A 26,492-nucleotide genomic window follows, 5' to 3' on the forward strand; every position below is an offset into this window, starting at 1 on the left:
GATTTTTAGCTACACTTTTTAACCGAACTAGCTGTAATTTGCCATTTGAGGTTCTCACTGGTCATGAAATATCTCCACCAAACATCGTCAACATAGGTCCATGTTTCGGTATAGCCCCCATATAACGGTACCTCCTGATTTTCGGTATTTTTAAAATTTTAGCCACAATTTGTAACCGAACTATCTGCAATTTGACATTTGATATTCTAAGTGGTCATGAAACATCTCCACGAAACATCGTCAACATAAGTCCATGTTTTGGTATGGCCCCCTTATGACCGTACCTCCCGATTTTCGGTATTTTGAGCATTTTAGTTACAATTTTTAACTGAATTAGCTGTAATTTGACATTTGAGGTTCTCAGTGGTCATGAAACATCTCCACGAAACATCGTCAACATAGGTCCATGTTTTGGTATAGCCCCCATATATCGGTACCTCCAGATTTTCGGTATTTTGAGAATTTTAGCTACAATTTTTAACCGGACTAGCTGTAATTTGCCATTTGAGGTTCTCAGTGGTCATGAAACATCTCCACCAAACATCGTCAACATAGGTCCATGTTTTGGTATAGCCCCCATATAACGGTACCTCCCGATTTTCGGTATTTTGAGAATTTTAGCCACAATTTGTAACCGAACTATCTGTAATTTGCCATTTGAAGTTCTCAGTGGTCATGAAATATCTCCACGAAACATCGTCAATATAGGTCCATGTTTTGGTATAGCCCCCATATAACGGTACCTCCCGATTTTCGGTATTTTGAGAATTTTAGCTACAGTTTTTAACCGAAAGAGCTATAATTTGACATTTGAAGTTCTCAGTGGTCACAAAACATCTCCAACGAAGCATCGTCAACATACGTCCATGTTTTGGTATAGCCCCCATATAACGGTATCTCCCGATTTTCGGTATTTTGAGAATTTTAGCTGCAATTTTTAACCGAACTAGCTTTAATCATCGGTATTTTGAGAATTTTAGCTACAATTTTGTCTATTCAAAAATAATCGTCAATATAGGTCCATGTTTTGGTATATCCCTCCATATAACTGTACCTCCCGAATTTCGGGAATTTTCAGTGGTCACGAAATTTCTTCACTAAAATTCGTCAACATGTGTCCATTTTTGAGGGTCTACATTGTTTTGCTGAAACTACCCTCAATTTGACTTTTGAAGTTCCCCGCAGCTATAAAACTTTTCCGCCAAGAAATTTAAAAATAGTTTGACTCTTTGATATAGCCCCGTAGGTGGTACCTTTCACCTAGCTGAACACATTTTTTTAGATTAGATTAGATAACACTGTGCAACAAAATGGAGGTGAAAGTCTGGGGCACTTAAAATTCCTCTTGGGGAAGAAAGGCTTTGGTGAGTATATTGTGAACCCCGAAAGACAGATCCGCCGTGAGTCGAATTTCCGCGCTATGGCGTGATGAAATTTTTGTTAGAGACCCTGTTCACAGTGTAATTTAAGCAATAGTGGGAGGCAGTAGGAGTCTATCCATTGTCGAAAAGTTGTTCCAACTAAAATTGTGAAAGGACCCTAATTATTCCATTTTATTTAAGACTATTTTATGGTGGAGGGTATAAAAAGTTCGGCCCAGCCGAACTTAACGACTTTTTACTTGTTGTTTTTGTTTTTGAGGAAACTACGTAACTTTTTTCATGATTTTTTTCTTCATGTGAAAGAGATATATATTAGGAAGTTTTGAGGCCGTCTACGAAACCTTGTTTTTATTAAAGCATTTTGCGGTGCCAATTCTACCTCGAAAACTAATAAACCAATTGTCATATATTTTTGTGGCCGATTTCGAGAAAAACAAAGTTTATATGCCGCATACAAAATAAAATAAATTGCTCCCATCCAACACTCATACTTAGGCAATATTTTTCCGATCGACTTAAAAATTTGACCACATATTCTCTGCTATTTATACTTTCAACTTTTTCTGAAATTTATAAGTAGGGATCACCCTTTAAACTAAAACGTTGGTGTGGATAATTTTATTGAACTATTTGATATATATTGTGTACACCACCCAGTACGTAGGCAGATGGACGTTTTCTTGAACTGAAAAATTAGCACACGAGGAGATTTCGTGTATGAAAATATTCTAAAAAAATGCTGCTAGCAAAATTTTATGTGGTGTCGGTCCACTAGGACGATAAATCGATATTGTCATGCTTTCATTGTCCTTAATCACTTTTACCCGATCCTTTCTTATGAAAACTTTATGATTATGTATTTAATTGAATTTCTTGCATGCTGGCGAATTGATCCGGTTATTTGAATGTCTACATCTAAAGCCCTCATTGAGTATATAATGAATCCTAGAATAAATATTCGCCATTTGTCAGACTTCTGAGTTATGGCGAGATGAATCTATCGTTGACCAACAACGAATTTATGATGCCCTAATTCAGAAGCGTAACTATCCGAACTTCAGATATAGTTAATAGAAAAACGATAAAACCTTTCTAACTTTTTTTAATGTAATATTCGGCAGATACAATATTGATATCTTCAAATGTATTCCAATGAATTCCCTTTCCAATGAATATCTAAGGAAAAACTAACACATTAGCCTATACATATAGGCCAAAATATAGGAAAAAGTTATAAATGTGTGAACATTCATTCATTTTTAGTGGTATAGGAATTCACACTCGGAGTCGACCCGGAGACGTGAAAAAAAAACTAGTCTGGAGTCGGAGTCGAGCCAAAAATACCTCGACTCCGAAACCCTGCATAACACTATTATTGATTTTTTCTCATACATCCTACATGCAACCCATTGCCTCAGGTGTAATCTCTGGTGTTTAAAGAGAAACACACTGCTCATAATATGCATGCTATTCAAGTTTAGAAGAATGAACTGAAAACTTCTAAGGAAATTGCAACCGACACTGCAAACCACAAAGCATGTAATACGTTTACCCACCAGAGCCACAACTAATTTTGTAATAGTTAAATATGTGTGGCAAAAGTAAATTGCTGGTAAAATAGAATGCCAAAAACCCTAACCTCAAAATAAATGAAGTGAAATTTAATAATCATTTTATGATATTGTGTGGTTTGTAAAAAAATCTCCTTGTTGGAATACAATAAAACGGATAAAGAATGGGAAAACTGCATTCAAATATGAAATGCTGCTATGTGCACACGTATGGGTGATATATCTGCTACATTGTCCGTATATTTGCGAATAAGAGTATGGGCAAAAAACTACCTAAGAAAGAGAGAACAACGGATGTTATGGAAAATGTGCAGAATTTCATGCAAACATAAATGCCAAATCATACTTTTGTTTTTGTTTTGTACACAGACAGACACCCACAAACATATTGTAGTAATGACAACATCCGTATCCGTTTTTCTTTCTCCTGCCAATTAGGATTGAAGTGATGCTGAAGAGTAAAGAGGTAGTAGCAAGAAGATATGAACAACAACCAAGAAAATATTTTGTGATTCGTAACGGAACAGTCTGTCAAAATAAAAAAATAAGAATGCGAATCATTCAAGTTGAGATGCTGTGTCTAAATGTAGCATATTTGTTTTGCTGACAACGAGGGTGATATAGCAAAGCTGGTGAGACTTATACGTGGCTTAAGATATTCTTATAAATCCGACATACTCACAAGTAGGAGTATTAGTTCCTCTCATTTCAATTACACCCTCGTTAGTTGTGTATTTTCAACAAGTGTGCCATTGTCTGACGTTCTTCCTGCGTCATGGTATGCTGGTTTTCCAGTTTTGGCACGTTATGTTTTCACAAGAATGTTTACATGAAATATCCCCACTTCTATCACATGGACTCAGAATAAACGAGAATTATGGGTATGCCATTCTTTGCTAAATAAAATTTTGCGCGTTGTAATCATCATCACCACATATTCGCCATCAAAATAAGGATGTGAAATTATCCACATCATTCATAGAAAGAAACTCCTTTTAACCATCATATTTAATTCGAAAAGGGTTGGTTGTTTTGTTATAATGTAAACAATATTTTACTTTTTAGAATGTATTGTTTTCAAAATTTTGCTTAACTTTTACTTTTTGTTTTTAATATTGAATACTAATGTGCAGAATTTCAATTTGAAAACAAACTTTCTATTCACAAAAGACAATGTCTCGATATCACATATTTTGAAATACATTTCCCAGCACATGTTTATTCACATTGAAGTGTAGTAGTTCATGCATTACATTCAATGAATTGCCCCGCATTTTGTAAATTACCATATGAACCTTTTCCTACTTTTAATCTCCATATAGGCATGAAGAGGCATCACCTCTTACAATGTCAGACCAGGAATCAACAAAAAAAGTTATTTATATTTACGATTGATTGATTTTTCCCTTTGCCTACACATTAGCCAATCACACCTCATCACATTAGCCACATTCGCACACAAACACATAAATTCACAATTGAAAATACCAAAGATTGCCATCTTTGCTGGTGGGTGTTAATACAAACCTCCAACCATAGTCAACATGTGTACATTGCCTTCATTTGTAAATGGATTTTCCAGATTTGTTTTTCTTCTTTTGCAGCGTGTTTTTGATTTGCGTCCGTGGGGGTGTATTCAACAGAAGAATAAAAAAACGTTGGAACTGAAAAGCGAAGTGAAGATAATTGTTGAAATTTAATTAAGTTGATTAAATTTATTTTAATTCGTTATACACTACCAGCAACAGCGGCACCAGCAGGAAAGAAGCCAATGTACCGAACAAAGATTAATGTTCTTTTTTATTCTCCAATTTTCAATGGATTTAAAAATAAATACAGGTTACACTTGGGAAATGCAGGTATATTGTGTGTGTGTGTCTCTCACCCACCAACCCATTGTCATTTAGCCACTTTGAAGGTGGTGTTTCGAAATAATAGTACTAAAGTTTGGAAAACAGTAACTTGGGTGTGAGGTGATTGGAAAATAAACAAGTAAAAAAGTATGAGTCGGCTCTGCCGACAGAGATATCAGGAAAAATGTTTAAAATTGTCTTTTCCATTTCAAAAAAATCAGAAATATTTTTTGATGCTACATCAATGATTTTTGGAACATAGATTAAGAAAAAAATCAGCATTCCAAATCTGTTTTCGTTGCTAACTTTGATTGTTGCGCGCATAAGATATGACCGTTTTAATTATGGTAATTAGAAAAAATTCTAAAAAATCGCGGCTTAATATAGTTAGCTGTTATATCCTATTATCGTTAACTGAATTCGTAACCTTTGCGATGATGCAAAAAATAATCGCGAAGTCTCAATGGATTCGCGAAAAATCAAATTTGTTAAATAATTTCATGTATTTACAAACATATTTTTGAAACAATAGCGCTCATAGTTACGAAAAATATATAAAAAAAATTATAACAGCATCCAGACATTTCGATGAATAAAATGAAACCTAAGTTATGAAGGTTGGAGCTATAGTAATCATGTTATTTGCAAAAACACGAAGAAAATATTACGAAAAAATTAAAATCATATTATTCTAATTTTATTTTTTTATGGTTTTATGGGAAAAGTTGGAGAAAAAATGTTTGAGTTCTTCGGCATTTTCGTCAAAATTTCACGCAATAATGATGATATTCCGTTGTAACAAATTTTTCGCTTATAGTTTTCCTATTGGATAATATTATTAGAACCTTATATTAAATCACAAGCAATTCCAATTGTGGCATAACGTTAAAATAATGTTATATTGAATGTTACAACATTTGAGACGCATATAAACCGCGTAATTATGAAAATGACATGATGCGCATCCGATTTTCCAATACAGCGAATCAATCCCTTTTATTTGATGTACAGTTTGTCAAATTCTATTTGGCGGCCACGATGTAGCATCTGCTGCATATTAGAGTGCAAAATACTGTAAAATGGTCATAATTTCCGCGAAGTTCATTTACATTTTATGCGCATCCGATTTCAATAATCACCATTAAAAAATACATCATTCTATACCGTTTTAATGCGATCAATCAAGAACCGTGGATGTAGCATCGCACTCAATTTTTAGAAAAAATCGATTATATCTCTGGATTTACGAGAGTTTTTAAATATTTGTTTTCGCGTTTTAAACACGCGTATCGATGTATTTATTTAAGTCGAACTGACACATCCAAAACTCGTTTTAATATGCGATATTTTCAAAATAATTTTTTGCAAATTTTCGAAATTTGAGGGGTATCATATCCGCCGATCTAGTGGGTGGATTTTTACGCGTCGTGGCTTGTTAGATTCAGAACGTAAAAAAACTAAATTTACGCGGGTTTCCACGGAAATCGAATGACGTTTGTAAATTTTAAACCAAAAAAATAGGTTTTTGAGAAAAATTTACGCACAAAAATTTCGTGTTTAGGCGCAGATTACTGTGATCCTGTGAGGGCTACACCCTCATGTTATACATAAAAAAATGCGAAATCGCGAGTACTGCAATCCAATAAAAAGCTTTTAGGGAAATCCAGCTGCGCGTCCCGATTAGAACAAAAATTCAAAAAACCCCATTTTTCAGGTTTCAAAATGTCAGCATCCGTAAGAGGTAGATACAGTGGATATATTAAAAAATCATACATTAGAAACTTCAACTCTGAAGTGTGCTCTTTAACTTCTCCTTTGAGCATTAAGCTCTACGTTGTGTTGTAAAACCACTAATTGGAAAATAACATAATGAAACTCGTTTATTTCAACGATTTTTTCCGATTTTTTTTTCATTAGTACGACCACAGCTTCCGCTCAAATTATTATTTTAAGAAACCCCTCGGTGAATCGGGCTAAAACAGTTTATTTTGCCGAAATGCGGTCAAAAGTTATGGTATAGTAAAACTGATCGCGAGTTACAATACCCCATACCTCAGTTTCAACATAAGTTAATTTTCTACAAAAAGCTTGATATACCCTCAGCCTGTGTGGATTGAAATACTTTTTTCCCCAAAAAAACTTAAAGTATGGATAGGATTAAAGCTAAAAAATTTGCGTGGATATCGATAGATAGGGATTTTTTATCACACTAGCCTACGAAAAACGTAATATCGCTGTAAACAGGGCCACTAGGAAAACCTTCGGTACCGGAAGGAGTGGACCTATAAGCACCACTTTCGAATTTCATCTAATATTCGAAGGAATATTAAAATATACAAAGTGTTGGCGGACGCAGTATTCGGTTCGAGCTCTCCAGCCACAAAATAAGGTGCCATAGGGGTTTTTTAAACCTTTCGGGCTGTTTTCTCAAGAAGTATGGACTTGCCCCTGAAAAAAATTTTACTGTCGTAATTGAAGCAGCGAATGCAAGATGCTTCAACAAACATCAAAGTGATTCGAAAGCAGGTCTTAAAGTTAATTTATCCAAAATTTTGAAGGAGTGAACAAATATAGTCCATATTCGAATCTGATCTATATCTGCTAGATATATTAGGATGTGTAAAGTATGGACCAAATCGGTCACTCCCATCAAGAGTTATCGTGCGCACAATTTTTCCGAACATCTTTGAACTTTTGTGGGGGAGGTACCTGAAAGAGTGGACCGATATGGATTATCTTCGAACTTAACGAACAAAATATTGAGAAGGCCATATTTTGGACCGAACCGACAGATCCGTTTGGAGTTATCTTGCGCTCCAACCACTACACACGGTGTCATAGGTTTTTTTTGTACCTTTCTCAGGAAGTATGGACTTGCCCCTGATGAAACTTGTACCGTCGTCTGGGGGTCAGTGAACACAAGTTGCTACAACAAAAATCAAAGCGATTCGAGAGCAGGTCCTAAACTGAACTTTTCCGAAATTTTCTGTGGGAGGTACGCGAAGGAGTGGACCGATTGAATCCATATTGGAACCTCATCCTAGTATGGTAGGAATTTCACGATGTGTAAAGTATGGACCAAATCAATTACTTCCTTCAAGAATTATCGTGCGCACAAATTTTCCGAACATCTTTGAACTTTTGTGGGGGAGGTACCTCAAGCAGTAGACCGATATGGCTTATCTTCAAATTTAAACTATGTTTGGACAAAATATTACTAAGGCCAAATTTTGGACCGATTCGGCAGATCCGTTCGAAAGTTATCTTGCGCTTCAACTTGAACCGTCGTATAGTAAATACAAGTTGCTAAAACAAAAATCAAAGCGATTCGAAAGATGGTCCTAAACTGAACTTTTCCGAAATTTTGTGTGGGAGGTACCCGATGGAGTGGAGCGATTGAGTCCATATTGAAATCTTATCTAAGTCTGGTATACATTTCACGATGGGCAATGTTTGGACCAAATCGGTTACTCCTTTCAAGAGTTATCGTTCGCACAAATTTTCCGAACATTTTCGAACTTTTGTGGGGGAGGTACCGGAAGGAGAGGACCGATATAGCCCATCTTCGAACTTAAACTAAGTTTGGGCAAAATATTACGAAAGCCAAAATTTTAAGCGAATCGGTTTATCCGTTCGAGAGTTATCGTGCGCTCCAGCCCGCCAGATAGACAGACGGATGGACATGGCTAAATCACATTTCGTCCAAACATACTTGGGGTCTAAAACCATTATTTCGATGAGGCACATTTTGCCCGTAGAAAGTGTTGTTAGCATAAATGCTGAGGGTATAAAAATATACCCAAGGGAAAAGCTAAATTTTAGATTTAGCTTCCCGCCAAGTTATTCCATTGAAAGGCGTGTATTATCTTACAATATTCTAGAACAGAAATTCTGAAAAATTTTAATGCCCGAATAAATTAAAAGTTTTATAAAGCAATGAATACAAGCTCTTCATTGATTACCACTAGTTTGAAAAGGGGTGTTATTTTTAAAAAATATAGATTCCAAAATAAATTAGACACGTTGAGCCACAGGTGTCGGATTACATGTTCTATCCCAATAACCCACGGTGTTCCCTGATTGCAATAAAAACGCACAAAATTTATTTGGAGCCTGTTTACATAGGTTTTGATATAGTCCCCATAGGACGATACCTCCCGATTTTCGGTATTTTAAAGGTTTTAGCCTGATTAATAATAATTGTTCCACAAACATCCCATACGGGACAAGGGAGACTTCTCTCATATCAATGAGTGCACCCCGATTCATACTAGCTCAACGATATGGGACCTACAGTTTATCGCCGAGTCCGAACGGCGTGTCCTAAGACACCACTTGTAGAGAAGTTTTACATGGCTGAAATACTCAAAAAATGTCGCCAACATTACTGAGGGGTATTTTGCCAACGTTGAAAGATGTTTGATGTTGCCTGACCGGGGAATCGAACCCACGACCTTCAGCGTGCAAGGCGGGTGTGTAACCATTGCACCACGTTGGCACCCATTTTTTTTAGCCTCATTATCACACCGAAATGGCTGAAATTTGATATTTAGTCTTCGTTTGGGGTACAATACTTTCCCCCAGAAATTTGTAGGTATAGGTTCACGCCCTCATATCGCCGCATAGAACGGTTCCTCCAGATTTTCGGTATTTTGAAGGTTGTGACCAAATTAATCCAAATGGTATTTGGTCTTCATTTGGGGTATTTAACGTTCCATATGAAATTTGTTGGTATAGGTCCACGCCTTTACATAGCCCCCATAGAACTTACCTCCCGATTTTCGGTGTTTTGAAGGTTGTGGCCTCAATATTCCCCAGAAATGGCTGATATTTGGTATTTAGTCTTCGTAGGGGGTATAAAACTTTCTCCCAGAAACTTGTCGGTACAGATCCAGGCCTTAGTATAGCCCCCATAGAACGGTACCTCCTGATTTTCGGTATTTTGAAGCTTGTGACCTCAATATCCCACCGAAGTGACTAAAATGTGGTAGTAAGTGTTCATTAAGGGTATATAACTTTCCACCTGAAATTTATCGGTATAGGTCCGCGTCTTCATATAGCCCCCATAGATCGGTACATCCTGATTTTCGGTATTTTGAAGGTTGTGACCTCAATATCCCACCGAAATGACTGAAATTTGGTAGTTAGTCTTCGTTAAGGGTATACAACTTTCCACCTGAAATTTGTCGGTATAGGTCAACGCCCTCATATAGCCCCAATAGGACGATATCTCCCAATTTTCGGAATTTTTGGAATTCACTTCAATACAGTTCGTGGTGGAGGGTATAAAAAGTTCGACCCGGCCGCTTTTCTTACTTGTTCATTGATAAAACTGTGCAACAATTTTCGGGTCATGGTCGGGGATGTGGTTAATTCCAAGGTGGGTTATAGTATTCGGTTAGTAGATGGAAGCCCCAAAAAGTTTGGGTTCACAGCTTAGCGCTAACATTTGCTTTCCACACTGGCGCCGTATAGCTTACCACAGACCGTCCTTATTGTTGTATAAGGGGTCAACAAGGTTTCTTTGTGCTGCCGCCCAGCGACTGGAGAACATTGTTGTGCTGCTCCCAACACGGAAAAATGATACAAATACAAACATGTGTACACTGAGGTGGCTGCCGCTAGCCGCAACATGGATGTTGTGTGGTTCCGGGTCAATCCGGTATCGAAGAACCCGCCGCGGTGGGATTAAACAATATGTGGTGTAAGATTTGTGCGTTTATTATTGTTGTTGGAGAGACTGCACCCCCGCAGTCTCGTACTTCGACGACGATAATGATTCCCACGACGAAGATGGAGACATGCTGGTGGAAGCAGATCTGGCAAACGGAACAGATCCATGATCCAGGGTTATTCTCTATCCCGGCATGGACATAAAGAGATCGGAACATGTATTCTGTCGCTTCCATTGGTTAAAAAATTCACGAATACAAGATTGCTGAGGGAACAACCCTAACATTCTTTGGCCCAATTTCTTACTATGAAAAAATCGATAATGACATTAGGCTGCTACACTATCAAACGGCCAGCTGTAGCGATGGCGAATATACCTCAATCCAGGAATGAATGTATACCACCCAGTCTGAATTAGCTCAGCAAGTAAGAGACAAAAGAAAAACCAACAGCAGATGCCGACTCACTGAAAAGTGAAACGCTAATTATTATCGTCTAGTAAGAGGAATGTATAAAGCATAGACAGGTAACTTTTTACAACCTATAGCCCTGTATCTTATTTTGTATTTTCAAATGACGTTTATAAGATCGCCACAAGCGACGAATCTTAGATCTATGTTAAGGGGCCCTAAACAAAACAAGAATCGGCCGTTTAAGTCTTCGAAAGCGAGCCAAATTCAACAAAAGTTGTTCATGTAAGAAACACGTTGAAGCAAATGGTCGCCTGTTTCTTGGGGAAAACTGACCGTATGGCAACTATACGGCTTGAACAATGTACAGCGGGTAATTCTGAGTGGTACACTACAATTAGCTTTACTGAAATCTCCTAAGAAATTTGAAAAACGAACAAAAGAAAAGTAATCATTCTACATCATGACAATGCGAGTTCTCACATATCGATTCAAAACAGCGCCTGTTCGACCGGACAAAACGTGGAATCGACGTGTCATCCGCCATACAGCCCTGACTGGGGATCCAATGACTTCATTTCGTCGCCAGAAGATGCTGTAAAAACGTTCAAAAACCATGATTTGGAGGTGTCCCAATCGGAGTGGAAAAAGTGCTCCAATAATTGGTTTGAGTGCATGAAAAAGTAAACAATTCATGCTGGAGACTACTTAAGAAAACAATAAAACTATTTTTGATGGTAAATATTCACGTTTTCATTGTTAGGCCAGATGGTTATCCCTCAGCCCTCGTAAATAAAAACGGTAGTAGCATCTACTGTTCTCTTATCGTCATTCATAAATACCAAATTCACATATGCGAAGGATTTCTAAAGCATTGATAGAAATGCAGTTGTTCGTACATTGTAAATCCATTATTTTGCTGTCACTAAGATGTTGAAGATCTATACGCGTTTAAAGTAGAAATTCAACCATTTCAATGAAATGTCTGTGTCACATTCTCGAAATATGATTGCGTTTGTGGCACTTCGTGTGTGCATAGCGATATTGATTTAGGATTGCATCGTTGGCTTTGTTTGTTCTTAGCCAGTCAAAATCTGGGAAGCGATGAACGGTATTTATGTTGCATAAAACACGGTCTACATTCTTACATGAGATTATATAAATCACAGCGGATGTTTTTTCGGAAGACTTTAAAGGATGCATTGTTACTCACGTTTTGCTTTGAAAATATTGAAGCGGAAACAATTTTAATGTCGTAAAAAAAGTGTTTCAAATTATAATGTTAAACAAATTGGGTTTATAAAACTGCAGGTACGTATTTTTGCGTAACTCAAAACATAAATTAATGCCCTTCAAAATATGTGGCTTGTATTTATACACTTTTTTATCGGGTTCATCATCGCTCATTCTTATTATATGGCCTAGCCAACGCAATCGCTGCATCTCGATACGTTTAACTATATTGATGTCGTTGTATAGCAGATACTGCCCGTGGTTCATGCGACGTCCATATGCACCCTTAACGCAGATTGCTCCGTAGATCTTTCGAAGAATTTTTCTCTCAAACACGCCAAGCACTGCCTTATCTGCTTGCGCAAGAACATCAGCATCAGCACGGGTAGTATCAGTGTTTTGTAGAGCGTTGTTTTTGTTTGACGAGATGCGGCTTTGTTTTTAAACTGCTTACTTAAACCAAAGTAGCATCTGTTGGCCAATACAATTCTTCTTTTTATTTCACCTCAAAATTATAGAAACCAACTTCCACAGTTGGTCCGATCTCAATGGAGGCATTGCGCGTCGACACCATCATCTTGGTCTTCTCGACGTTTACCGCCAGGCCCACTTCAGCAGATTCTACTTCGACTTTCATAAAGGTATCGATTACTTCTTTTACTGATCGATCGTATAACCTTTTCTAGCAGGATGTTGAAGAGATCAGACAAAAGGCTGTCTCCTTGCCTGAAACCTCTTTTGGTACAAAACTCTTCGGAGAGGTTCTTTCCTATTTTAACTGATGATCTTGTGTCAGTTAGAGTCATTTTACAAAGCCGAATGAACATAGCGGGGATACCAAATGCACACATGGCTTGGAATACCTTTGAACGTAGCGGGCTGTTGAGGGCTGCTTTACAGTCGACAAAAAGGTTGTAGGTGTCGATCTGAATCTCTTGGGTCTTCTCCAGGATTTGCCGCAGGGTAAATATCTGGTCAATGGTGGACTTACCAGGTCTAAAGTCGCGTTGGTATGGTCCAATTATTTCGTTGACCATGGGCTTTAGGATGCTCAGGTTCCAATCGTCGGCTACGCGTTATTCCTACCAGATGGAGCTAACTAGCTGATGCATACACCTTATCAGCGTGTTGCCTCCGGTTTTAAACAGCTCGGCTGGTAGGCCATCGGCTCCTGCTGCCTTATTATTCTTCAGCCGGTTTATTGTTGTCTTTACCTCATTTTGGGCGGGTGGTATACATTCAATACCATCTTCTGGGATTGGATCTGTGATATCTTCGTCGACTTCGCTACTATTGGATACCAACAGTTTGGAAAAAAGGCTCTTTCCATATCCTTAGCACACTATCTGTATCAGTTACCAGATTACCTTGCTGGTCTCTACAGGAGGATGTGCCAGTTTGATGTTTTACTCTCTGGTAGAGTTTTCGGACTTCGTTCTGTACATCTCGATTTGTTCACACTCCCGCTTTTCCGTCTCTCTCTTTTTCCTGTGGAAAAGACGTTTCTCCTCTCTCCTTTTCTCCCGATACCTCTCTAGTGCGCTTCGCGTTGCTACTGATTGCAAAGTAGCCTTATATGCCGCATTTTTCTCTTCGGTAGCAGCACGACACTCCTGGCCATACCATGGATTCCTTGGGCCAGTTGAGTGGAATATGCTGTGGCTATCTGTTGTGATTGCAGCTTACCGACCGTGTTGTGTCTGTTCGCACTTTGCTACGTTTAATCTGGTACGTACCTTTGCTGCAACAAGGTAGTGGTCCGAGTCTATGTTTGCACCTCGGAACGATCGTACATCCAACACGCTTGATGCATGTCTTCCATCTATCACAACGTGATCAATTTGATTTCTTGTTCTTTGATATGGCTACACCCATGTGCCCTTATAAATATCGAGATGCTTAAATCTGGTACTGCTAACTACCATGTTTCTTGCAGCTGCAAAGTCTATCAGCCTCATACCATTGTCAGATGTTTCACTGTGGAGACTGAATTTCCCGACATTTGGGCCAAAGATATTCTCCTTTCCAATTTTGGCACTAAAATCGCCTAGTATAATTTTAATGTCATGGGCAGGACAACGCTCATAAGTTTCTACTAACCGCTCATAAAATATATCTTTGGTATGTTCGTCCTTGTCTTCAGTGGATTTGAAGGATTTCGGTTTTAGTCGAATTGCAGCGAGTCTTTCATTCACTGGCGTGAAGCTGGAGACCAGATGTTTTAACCTCCGACCAACTGCAAGTCAGCAACCAAACTCATGCTTTGTGTCATGGCAGCTATAATACAGTGCGTCACTTTTAGGTGTTGTTGTGACGCCTTTCCCGTTCCATCGTATTTCATGTATGGCAGTAATGTCGGCCTTGTACTTTTCAAGTACATCTGCCAATGAGTAAACTGCACCTTCTCTATAAAGAGTGCGAACATTCCCGGCGCAGAAACGTTTGCGGGGTTCGTCAACTTTAGAGGGGTTTGTTTTTCTTTTCTTTCGTATTTTCATAGTAGACTGTGTTTCTAGGGGAGGGTTGCTAACCCTACACCCAAACCCAGGTTTTTAACTTTCTTATGGGTGAACGCGCGGCACATGTTAGCTCACTACCTTTAACGGGCGTTAAAGGCCGTTCCCCAGGCGACACCACGGTCCAGTGTCCACTTGAGATGAAAGAGGGACCAAGATAAATCCTGGGCGTTGCCATGTTAAAGCCGGTCAGGACCGTTCCTTGGTATCTTCCATCCACTACGTCACCCTTGATGTTCCTTTATTTTGGTTATTTTCACAACATGAATCTAATTTAAAATCGCACCTTATATATGTACATTAAAAAGCTGTTGAATTAAGAAGAATTATGAGTATATTGCAACACCACCCGTTATGCTGTTTATTCAAGATTTATAAAGAATACAATATCAAAACCTTAGGGTACATTTGACAAATGACATCTTAATGGAAATTATCCTTTAAATAAAACGCCACTTACTTTGTCGGTACATTAAAGCATTATCATAACATCGGAATAGCTACTTTACCAGGAAGGAAGTTCAAAAAGAAAACTGGCACATAATTATTATGTGCCATTTACAGCAGCACATCCATCCCACACAATGACTGTTGTACATGTAGAATTTGTATAAAAATATAAACTACAAAAAGGATACATTGTAGTATAGTGGTTCTGGAAAAAAAAACAGAGTAAAGAACTTTATTTTACAAATACGGCTTCAATAACAGCAACAATGTAAATGTCATTAAATGAATATCTCCTTTCTGTTTCATATTTTCACATGCAAAATTATTTGGAATTCTTCTCATGTATCATATATACACATATATGTGTATGTGTATACATGTGTGCATACTTATGTATGTATGACTATTAATAACATCAAATTTATAAGTTTTTCTGTGTATTTCATCCTTTCCATAAAACAAAACAAAGGCAACAAAATTCATGCTAATGTCATTATAACATTTTGCTTTGAAATTAAGCATTTTTCCTATATATGACTTTTTCTTCATTTTCTTATGCTACTAATTATTGGCATAATTAAGTCTTAAAAAAAGCTTTGTTTTTTAATGTAATTTTCTGCAATATTTCTGATGTTCATATGTATCTATATAAAAATATATATATATATATATATATATATTTTTATTTTATATTTTCATTTTAAAATACCCAGCTAGCATTTGGAAAATTAATTAAGTCGCTTGTATGATCAGAAAGGGACTCGAAAGTGACTCCCTGTAATGATTAAAAAGGGCTCAATTTAAAATACAACAACAAATGTGTAGCAATCACAAATAAATCATTGAGGCGTTTAAAATGTGACTATTTTTTCGTTATTTATTGTCACATTTTGATGCATTGTCATGCAGGTGTTTGAAAAGTGATTAAAATTATGTATCTTCTGATCATATTTTGAACAGATAGGTGATTAAAAACTGATTGTTTTGTTTTATTTTTGTTTGGTTGTAAATAATTCTCATATACGCTTTCTATAAAACTTTGATATATATGTAACGTATAATATTAAGTGTATAGACAAACACAACACATGTTCAGGTTTTGCCAAGTGAAATGAAGAAGCAGTATACTAACCACCGAGCAACATAAAGGATAATTAAAAGACATAACAAAGCAGAAAAGACAAAAAGCAAAGGAAAGAAACAAAGAAGAATAAAAAGAAAATTCTTTTAATTTATTTCGTCTAATAAAAAGACTCATAAATGACTCCCTAAAGACTCATAACCGATTATAAACATGACTCGAAAAAGAGTCCCAAATTAATCAACAAATCACCAATAAATGATTGAAATACGACTCTAAAAAGACTTTATATACCATCAGAAAATGGGCAAAAATGACTCGAAACTAATGCAGAGGAAGACTCAATTGTGATTTGTTTGGAAGTGTCGCCTGAGGTTACGTTTTCCTCCCGACAAAGGAGTCATTTATGATCAGAAAATGAGCTCATATTCTAGCATTTTAATCGTGCAGTCGGATAAAAAAAGACAAGCCATACGAAATAACACGTAAACGTACACTTTTCCAAGTAAATTTGGGTTTATGTATTTCGAAAGGACTGTTTTTTATAGAAAGAGAATGTCAAAATCACTCACTTGCTTTATAGCTGTCGAGTAAAATGTAAACTCGCGAATAACACCGAAAATATTAAAACAAATTTATGCAACATATTCTTGAAACAAAATAAAAATTTTATAGACACGATTTAAGGGTGGTTTCATTCATTATTTTGAAGAAATTTTGTAAATAAAAAATTCAAAAAACTGACACATTTTATTTTCTCAAACAAAACAAATCAAACACATTCCAATGTTTGTATGACCCAATTTACATTAGGCGAGTTTACATGCGGCAATTGTCAGTTTGTAGGTGAGAGAGGGGGCTGAGAGGCAAAGGGTTACCATATGCCTCACCTCTCTCTCCATCAAACTGACAATTGCCGCAAGTAAACTCGCCTAATGTAAATTGGGACTAAGTATATGTGTATTTTGTTTTTATTTCTCATTTGGCTCTCATTTATGGAACATGGTTGTACAAATGTACATTCAAATTAGTGGCATTTCGCATAGGATACGTAACGACAGTCGGACGATAGTTTGCTAAATACATGAACGCCTTTTTAGACGGAAGTGAGTGACTGCTTTCCTTTCGTACGGGTTTTCGTGCGACATACATGAACGGGCTATAAATATAAGCTGAGGTATTTGTCATTAAGGTAAAAACTTCAAAATATTAAAATTTTGATAGCTTAGCGCCTTTCGAAATAACTCATATTTTACCATAAATGCCACATTTTGTATTAATTAAGAGCTCAGATGGTTTAGTTTCATTCTCAAGCTCCCTCCTTGAAATATGTCCAACAGAAGCAGAAATATCTGGCATGGAAATAAAAGTCCACAAATTGAAAATTGGAATATCTAAGTGTATTTTGCAACATTAAAAGCATTTCATCAATTTTTTTAACACAATTCTGAACATTAAAGCTTATAATGTCTACATTGTTGCAACGCATCCAACCAAAGCTGAGATACTCGTCAGTACAATTCAAATAAAAAATGGGAAAGTGTCAACCTATTTTGAATCGTAATAAACGTGGTATTTTCTTCTTCCATTGACGGGATTTCCTTTTGTAATACGACTACTAAAAGCGAAGAAAGAACGTATGTGGACAAAAAATAATAAAACTTTGAATTTTTATCCACATAAGTTTTTGCCCATTCCGGCTATTGAATATTATCCGACCATCACTAAACTCAATATGCTTCCTCCTCGCTGGGAGCCCAACACAACTTCGTGACGGTCCTATCAAAATTGCGACGTGTAGGGGACTTAAAAAATGGAAAAATATGATATATTTTGCCGACCATTGCACAGTGGTGGCACTTCCATGGGAAGGTGTGACAAAAATACTTCTGAATGATATATCGAACTGAAATTGTTATCAATGGGTCATAGTGGCCTAAAAACACTCTACGTAAAATATTGGGGTTCTCTGTCCACAATTTCGCGTGGTTCCTATGAAACGAATAATCTTTAATTTAAGTATTTTACTGTTACCAAGACATTGTTCAACCAAATTTGCTGTAATCCGGTACGAGGATTTTTTTTTTTTTGGCGGATGTCAACCAAATATTCTAAACGACTATGTTCTTATAATGATCTCAGACTTCAGAACGCCATCTTATAAAGAAATGTCATATCGGTCCATTTTGACCACAGCCTCCATATAGGGTTACCATCATTTTTCGGTACTTTATAAGCTTTAATCACCTTATTCTGCAGAATTACCTGTAATAATGTATTTTTAGTTCTCTGTGCAGGGAAAATCTCCACGTTTTGGCGTGGCCCAACATTAGGGTGTCCCAAAAAACATTATTTGTTAAGGTGAATACGCGCAAATCTTTGTCTCTTGTCTCTACCATGACCATTGAAACCAAATTTAAGAAAGGATAATAAAATTACATAAAAATATTCCAAAAAATATAAATTCAGCAACTAAAAAAGGGTGTTAAACTTGTGGTCATAACTGCCAAAACAGCAAATTTCCGCAAAAAATCTATTCAGTTTTGAAATATGCAGGCGCTAGGCTTCAATTTGGTACTAGTGGCCATTTGTGCGAATTTTTGTAAAGTAACATAAACTTTAAGGAAATTCATACATCTATATTAAATATTTTGATTTTGAACGACATTATAACCAAAATATATGGCAACCCTTACAATTTAGAGGAATTTTCATAACTCGAACAAATGAAGCTAAGGCAATTTACTAAATGATTCAACTTAAGTTAAGGCATTAAAAATAGTCCTTTGTTTCATAAAATTGCTTCAAATATTCGCTTAATACCATTTTTTTTTTTTCAAAATTAGTCATACTTGTGCGGCCTTTTCTCCTATGAACCACTAAAAATGGAAGGAATAAGTTGAGTTTCGAAAAATTCGGAAAGTTTTGAAGCGATTTGCATTTTTAAATTTTGCCTTTGGGCGCATCCACTGTGCATTGCTATATGTCCGTTATTTGGCCACCTTCGCCAACCTACTTTGCATATTCGTTGTTTGACCACCTACGACAACCATTGTTCGAAAGGTGAAATTTTCTACTTTCATTGTCAGGTTTTGCTTCTGGTATATCCCTTATAGAAGCTGAGATATTAGCTTAAAAAAACATGACTTTTTCTACAAATAAGTTTTTTGTCCATTCCGACCCCTAAATATTATCCGACCATCACCAAAATCAATAGGCTTCTTCCCCTCCGGGACCCCCATTAACACCGAAAATTTGGGGACGATTCGATCAAAATTGCGACCTGTAGCGTGATTACAAAGTTTAGATGGACGGACGGACACACATAGCCAGATCGACTCAGCTCGTCAAGACATTCTTTTTTGTATATATAAGTATGGGTCTACCAACTTATAATACCCTCCTCACATAGTGGTGTAGGATATAAAAACTTTGTTCATGTGTATGTGGGCTGTTCGAAAACTTTCTGGACTAGGCAACACTGCGGATTGCCAGACGCCATTTGATTTTTTTTGGAAAGTTTGACAGTTGTTGGCCTAAACGTATTCAGGACAGTTTGACATAGGATCATGTGTTGTGAATAAAAACGATCGCGGTGCGTCTAACGACGTTTGTAAGATAGTCATAGACGACGAATTTTGGATCTATGCTTAGGAGCCCGAAACAAAACAACACTCGACAGTGTGGGTCTTCAGAAATGATCCAAATACAACGAAATTGATCATGGAAGCAAAAACAAACCATGTGGCTACTATACGGCATGAGGAAGGTATGACAGTTAATCTTATCTGGTATCTTTCAATTTGGATGCCTAAAGTCTTCTGAGAAATTCGAAAAACGAACAGGTGAAGACGAGTCATTGTGCATCATGACAATGCAGCCTCTCACACATCGATTCAAACCAGCGCACGGTGGTCGAAAGCACTGATCTAGCGGCGCGAAATTAATAACTTGCAAACGAATTGAGATACGTCACAATTTTGCACAAACTCAGCTTGTACCTGTGAGTAATAATGGGCCAAATATGAACAGTAGACCCCATATAACGGTAGTTCCCGATTTTCGGTATTTTAAGGATTTAAGCCAAACTTTCCTTCCGAATTAGTTGTAATTTGATACTTTGGATGCCTAGTGGTCACTAAGCATTTCCAAAAGAAATTGTGGGCATAGGTCCACATTTGGGTGAAGGCCTCTAATTAGCTATCTCTGAATTTTCAGTATTTTGGGGTATTTTAGCTACATTTTCGAACCAAATTATGTGTAATTTGTTGTTTGGGGTTCCCAGTAGTCACAAAGATTCTCTATCAAAAATTGTGAATACGTAGATCTACGTTTTGGTATTGCCCCCGTATAACTGTACCTCCCAATATTCGGTATTTTAAGGATTTGTGCACATTTTCAGACCAAATAAGCTGAATTTTGACAATGAAGGTTCTCTTTGGTTATACTTCTTTTCCACCAAAGATGTTGAATATGGGTATACGATTTGATATAGCCGCATTATAACTGCACAGGCCGATTTTTGGTATTTTGAGAATTTAAGCTACTTTTTCCATGGATTCAATAGAGTAGTTACAGCCAAATTTTGGTGATTCTGAATCTAGGAAGTCCATTTTGATTTCTTAAAAAAGAATTGGACGGGGGGGGGGGGGGGGGGGGGGGGGGAGAGGGTCTCTTCAGAATTTTTTGGCCCTTTTGAACATTTGAACTTGCCGACAAAAATGTGGATTAGGAATTAACTACACTAAGACACAATTCACACAAAAGTCAAAGCGAATCGAGAGCAGGTCCTAAACTAAACTTTTCCGAAATTTTGTGTGGGAGGTACCCGAAGGAGTGAACCGACTGAGTCCATATTGGAACCTCATCTAAGTCCGGTAGAAATTTCACGATGTACAAAGTATGGGTCAAATCGGTTACTCCCTTAAAGAGTTATCAAGAGCACAAATTTTCCGAACATTTTCAAACTTTTGTGGGGGAGTTACCGGAAGGGGTGGACCGATATAACCCATCTTCGAACTTAAATTAAGTTTGGGCGAAATATTACGAAAGCCAAATTTTGGACCGAATTGGTTGATCCGTTCGAGAGTTATCGTGTCCTCCGGCCAGCCAGACAGTCAGACGGACATGGCTTAATCAACTCCAAATTGTCTGAAACACATTTCGTCCAAACATACTTGGGGTCTAAAACCATTACTCCGATGAGGCACATTTTGCCTGTATGAAAGTGTGTATACCCTCGTTAGCCTAATGCTGAGGGTATAAAAACATGTATGTATATATAGCCAAAACGATATATGTGTCCATTATAACTAAAGAATATAACACCTAACGTTCCCAGTAATGTCGGTGTATGGATGTGCTATATCCCTGGTATGTTATCATGTATATCAACTTATGTATGTATGACCGGACGGCAAAAACATAACGCAATCATATAAAATTAATTTAGTGGAAAACTAGTGCGCCGGGGGAAATGGTGTAGGGTATCACATGGTCGGCCCCGTCCGGCTATAGCCCTCTCTTACTTGCTTTTTATTTTAAAAGATTCTCAATGAAATCATTTTCTTTATTCTCAAAAGGGATTTTGGTCTGTGGTCCAAAATAGCTGTTATACTTAATTACACAATCACTGTAACTTATCTAGTACTATGTGTGATTTTGTGGTTTACAAATCAATTTTACGAGACATCATTTTCATTAACAGAATTTTAACAAATAATAATTATGTTAATTAAATACATTTCAATAGTCGTCACTCTGTCATAAACATTTCAAAATTACAGAAACTCAAATTAGAAATGTTCAAGAATAACCAACCCTTCTTAAACAGTAATTAGAAATGGCTTTGTTCCTTTCTGTGAATGAATGAAAGTAGTTAAATGAACGAATAAACGGACGACGCTAACTGATTCAATGACTGTCATTTGTTTGTTAGTTACCATCTGTCTGTATGGAAATTCGCCAACACTCTTTCACATTGGTCCAGCGGAAGTTCTAAACAAAAAACCGGCACCAATGAAATAGGGAATTGTAACTCAATCAGTGGATACCAGTGAATATTGACATTTGTGTGGAGGTGGAATTGTTGCTGTTGTTGTTATTGGTGGTGATGGTGGTGTTGACTTCAACTAAATGTGAAATAAATCTAGAATACACAAAAAAGCGAAATTGTTCAATTTCCGTTCAATTTCAACCATTTGCTGCGATGCTCTGCAAACAAAATCATCACAAGTAGAGAGGTGTTAAACAGAATAAGTTGTGTCTCAAAATAGGATTTGGACAATGGCTGGGAGTTATATTTAATTAAATAGATTTGTTTAACTTTTACAAATGAAAACTGTTAACGACGAAGTTAAAGAAAAATGTCAATAAATGAACGATTGAATTAGACAAACTTAGTGAAATGAATTTTAGTTGAATGGACTGTCTGCCTTACAAGTGAAGAGGATATAAATTAGTTTATTTTGTTTGTTTTGTAAAGGGAATAAATTTGATGTTTGTGCTAGAAAACGGAAACTAATTACAGAGAAAACTGAATGGATGATTAGGAAGGGTTTAACTTGAAGACATGTGTGTGGGTGTTTACAACGTTTACATCAATTTCAATATTCATATGTCTATGTATGTCTTCAAGGTTAGAATTTTTTTCGAATTACGACCAAACTACTGTTTATCTTAATGGTAGACTCCATTTTAGATATATATCGGCAACAATGTATTCTAAGAAAATCATTACATACTCTGTATTACTATTAATTTTAACATAATATTTTTATTTCCTTTGTATTTTTAGATAAACATTTTATTAAATAATCTGGTAAGTTGATGTTGTTTGCATTTACATATATACTGGTTTTAATTGTATGCACATAATAAAAGATTTTTTATTGCAAGTTTAGGCATTGAAGCCACACGACATAGTCGAAATAACATAACCTTTTGTTTCTCACTAAATTTACTATCGTATCGTTACATATATATATATATATATCACGAATATTGTCAAATATTTCATATTCCATTTCAGAAAAAAAAGGATAAATTTTTTTCGCGCTACATCAACGATTTTTGATATGTAGGTTAAGAAAAAAATTCCCAGTACGAATCTGGTCGCGAGCCAATTTTTGGTTGTTGCGGACAAAAGTTATGGCGCTTTTATTTCGCTTTTTAAGAAAGAAAATATTATAAAAACGCTAATTATTTTAATGAGCACAATTGTTACAAAATGTTCTCTCGAAGTGACTTCAGCGAGTAGATTGCATAAAACCTGGAAAATGTTACACAGAATTCGCGGAATGTACATAAAATTGATAAATTATTGAATGTAAGTAAATTTTTTTTCAAAATTAAGGCCCATTTAGTGGTCATAAAATTACATAAAATTTTGTTGTGGATCAAAACTTCACAGCGAATCAAATGAGACTACAATCATACAGATTGGTGTTATAGTTTCGATGTTACAAGCAAAATAAGCACATATTTTGGTCAAAAAAATAATTTTTTGTTTGAAAAAATATGTTTTTCACATGCATTATGTAGTAGAAAATATTGTAAAAATCTATAGGAATACTTCCTTCATTTTGCTTAAATCTCCCAATAAAATAGACGGATTTTGCTTTATTGCCATTCATATTAAAGCTTTCCTATTAGGGAAGGTAATTGAGTTGATGGGGATATATCTCAAAGCTTCTGAAATGGAAATACAGGTCAAATAACCCATTTTAATTTATATGCATTTTAAAATACGTGTAAATAACGTAATTATCAAAATCATTTTGCCCGCATGTGATTTTCATGTACAGCAAGACCATATCTTTTAATTTGTATACATTTTTCGAAATTTAATTTAGAGGCTAAGATGTAGCATCGGCTGCATCTAAGCACTAAAAAAACTATAAAATATCGCTAATTTGCGCAAAGTGCATACAATTTTTGTCCGCATCCGATTTCAGTGTTCACCATGAAAATCTATATCGAAATATATCTATTTCAAGGCGATCAATCAAGAACCGTGGATGTAGCATCACACACTATTTTTTCGGATAAAATGAATGTAGCTCCCTTATCAGTGAAGTTTTCAAATCTCTGTTTTCACTAAAACGAAGATGCTGTACTAGTTGTTTTATTGCAGTGGAAACGAACCGTAGAAAACGTGACAAACTACGCGATATTTTCAAAAACAATTTTAGATGATTTTTCTACTTTGGAATTTCTTGTAACTCGCGTTTTAGTAGATGGATTTTCATGGGGAATGATTTATAGGATCAGGAACGTAAAAAACTAAAATGTGCAATCAAGTACGAAGAAATCGAATGACAATTGTTAAAATTAGGCCCGAAAAATACGATTTTTAGAAAAATGTTCGCACAAAATTTTCGCATTTGGATGCAGATTTCTATTAATCTGTGCAGACTACATTCACAATATTCATATCAAATAACTCAGAATCGCAAGTACTACAATCCTATATATGATTTTTTGAAAAACCTGTTTGCGGAATGAAATTAGAAAAAATTTCAAAAAACACTGTAAATCTGGCTTCAAAATGTCAGCATCATTTAATGGTAGAAGCAGACGAAATTTTGAAAAGTACTACACTAGTGAGATAATCCTTATTTAGTTTGCTTCTGCTTTTACTTTGACAGGAAACTCGAGAGAAGTGTGGTTTACTCACAAATCCAGAGAAAACAAAAAAAGACATGGTGGCTTCAACCCATTTTCACAAATTTTTAACATAAATGTAGACACAGCTTCCACGCAAATTATCTTTTAAGGCCAACATTTTTTGCCACGTCCAAAAATATTTCATTTTATCCAAAAGTATTTAATTTGTATAATATACAATCACGAGTCGCGTGTTCTAAAAGGGTAAACCTTGGCTTCCAGCTATGTTAAATTTTCAAAAATATTGGTGATATATACTGGTTTTAATTGTATGCACATAATAAAAGATTTTTTATTGCAAGTTTAGGCATTGAAGCCACACGACATAGTCAAAATGACATAACCTTTTGTTTCTCACTAAATTTACTATCGTATCGTTACATATATATATAATTTTATATCATATATAATTTTATTTCATTTGTACAGAACTTTTTTAAAATTTAATAAGAGGCAAAAGGTCATTCGTGCAACAAGAAATATTTTATTGTGAAAAAAAAATCTGAGTGGTTTGTGGCGTGACCTTTTTAATACTTAAATATAACACTGTGCAACATTTTTAAGGTGATCTTGTGCAAACAATTCTAGCTGAGGATTTTTGGAAAGTACAGACCCAAACGACAAGAAAAACTACATTTATTGCCTCAAATTTCAAAATATATACAAAAATTCCACAATTTTTATACATTGCGCACCGTATATCCAAAACCATTAATTGTTCCGAATATTTTCTTTTGGAAAAATATTCCCCGGAATACACAACTCTTCAGAACATATCATTGTTGTAAAATGCCTCTATGCAATTGTTTTCAGTACATTTTTCAACGACGATTTAATAAAAATGTCAATAATGTAGTGAAATTCGAAATACGAGAAAAAAACTGTTGGTGTGAACTATGTTTGAAATATGTGTTGTAAAAGATATGATGCAAAATACCGCTGAAACAACATGAAGTAAGCATTTTAGAGTTTCAGAATGTTCTAACGAATTGTTGAGAACTTTATTTGGAAGATTTTTGCAAAAGGTTACTTGGTTCAACTCCCAATAGTTTAGCCGATACTGACCAGAATTTCAGCAATTAAGTAAAATTTTCTATATTTTATCGATTTTGATCTCCTAGATGGAGTTTTTTCTTATGTGGTTTGTTCAAAAGATAAATTCTACTAGTTTAGGACTACAATATTGCCAAAAACAGGCCATATTCCTAATCGTTTCTGAGATAAATGACCGATAAATGCAAAAAAAACTGTAGTTTTAGCCCGGTTTAGATGAGGCCATAAAATCGAACTGGATCTGAGAAAAAACCATACCAGAGTTTTTGTAGTATCAATATGTACTTTCAAAAAATTCGTACCAGAAGTTATTTGCATTTTCAGTGTTGCATAGTGTAATAAACGTTATTTTAGTCATTAGTAAGCAAAAGTTCATTCATTCTTTCTATACGAAAGAATTAATTTAAAAATAAAATTTTGTTTCAAAGCTCCTTCTATTTTGATATCACTGTGCAACACGAAAATTATTAACCATATTCTGACACCGCAGTGTGATAGAACACCAAAAATGAGAAGACACGTGTCTCGCTGTTTTTCCCTATCTCATCTACTTTTGCGGTTATAGGCCTCCAAAAGTTTGAGGCTTTGATGTAGAAAGGGTCA

General features: G+C 36.0%; 1 protein-coding gene across 2 annotated transcripts in view; it reads left to right on the top strand.

Moving 5' to 3' along the window:
* The window catches only part of kairos, a 525,872-nt gene that overhangs the window by 147,639 nt on the left and 351,741 nt on the right, over window positions 1–26,492 (top strand). For both annotated transcript variants that reach the window (XM_073972378.1, XM_073972379.1), the window contains one exon: window positions 22,966–22,989. The gene's annotated coding sequence lies outside the window, so the exon portion shown is untranslated. The remainder of the gene's footprint in view (window positions 1–22,965; window positions 22,990–26,492) is intronic.

Source organism: Musca autumnalis, unplaced genomic scaffold (assembly GCF_047663935.1).
Source record: "Musca autumnalis isolate F117 unplaced genomic scaffold, ASM4766393v1 scaffold_3, whole genome shotgun sequence".
NCBI classification, from domain to species: Eukaryota; Metazoa; Arthropoda; class Insecta; order Diptera; family Muscidae; genus Musca; species Musca autumnalis.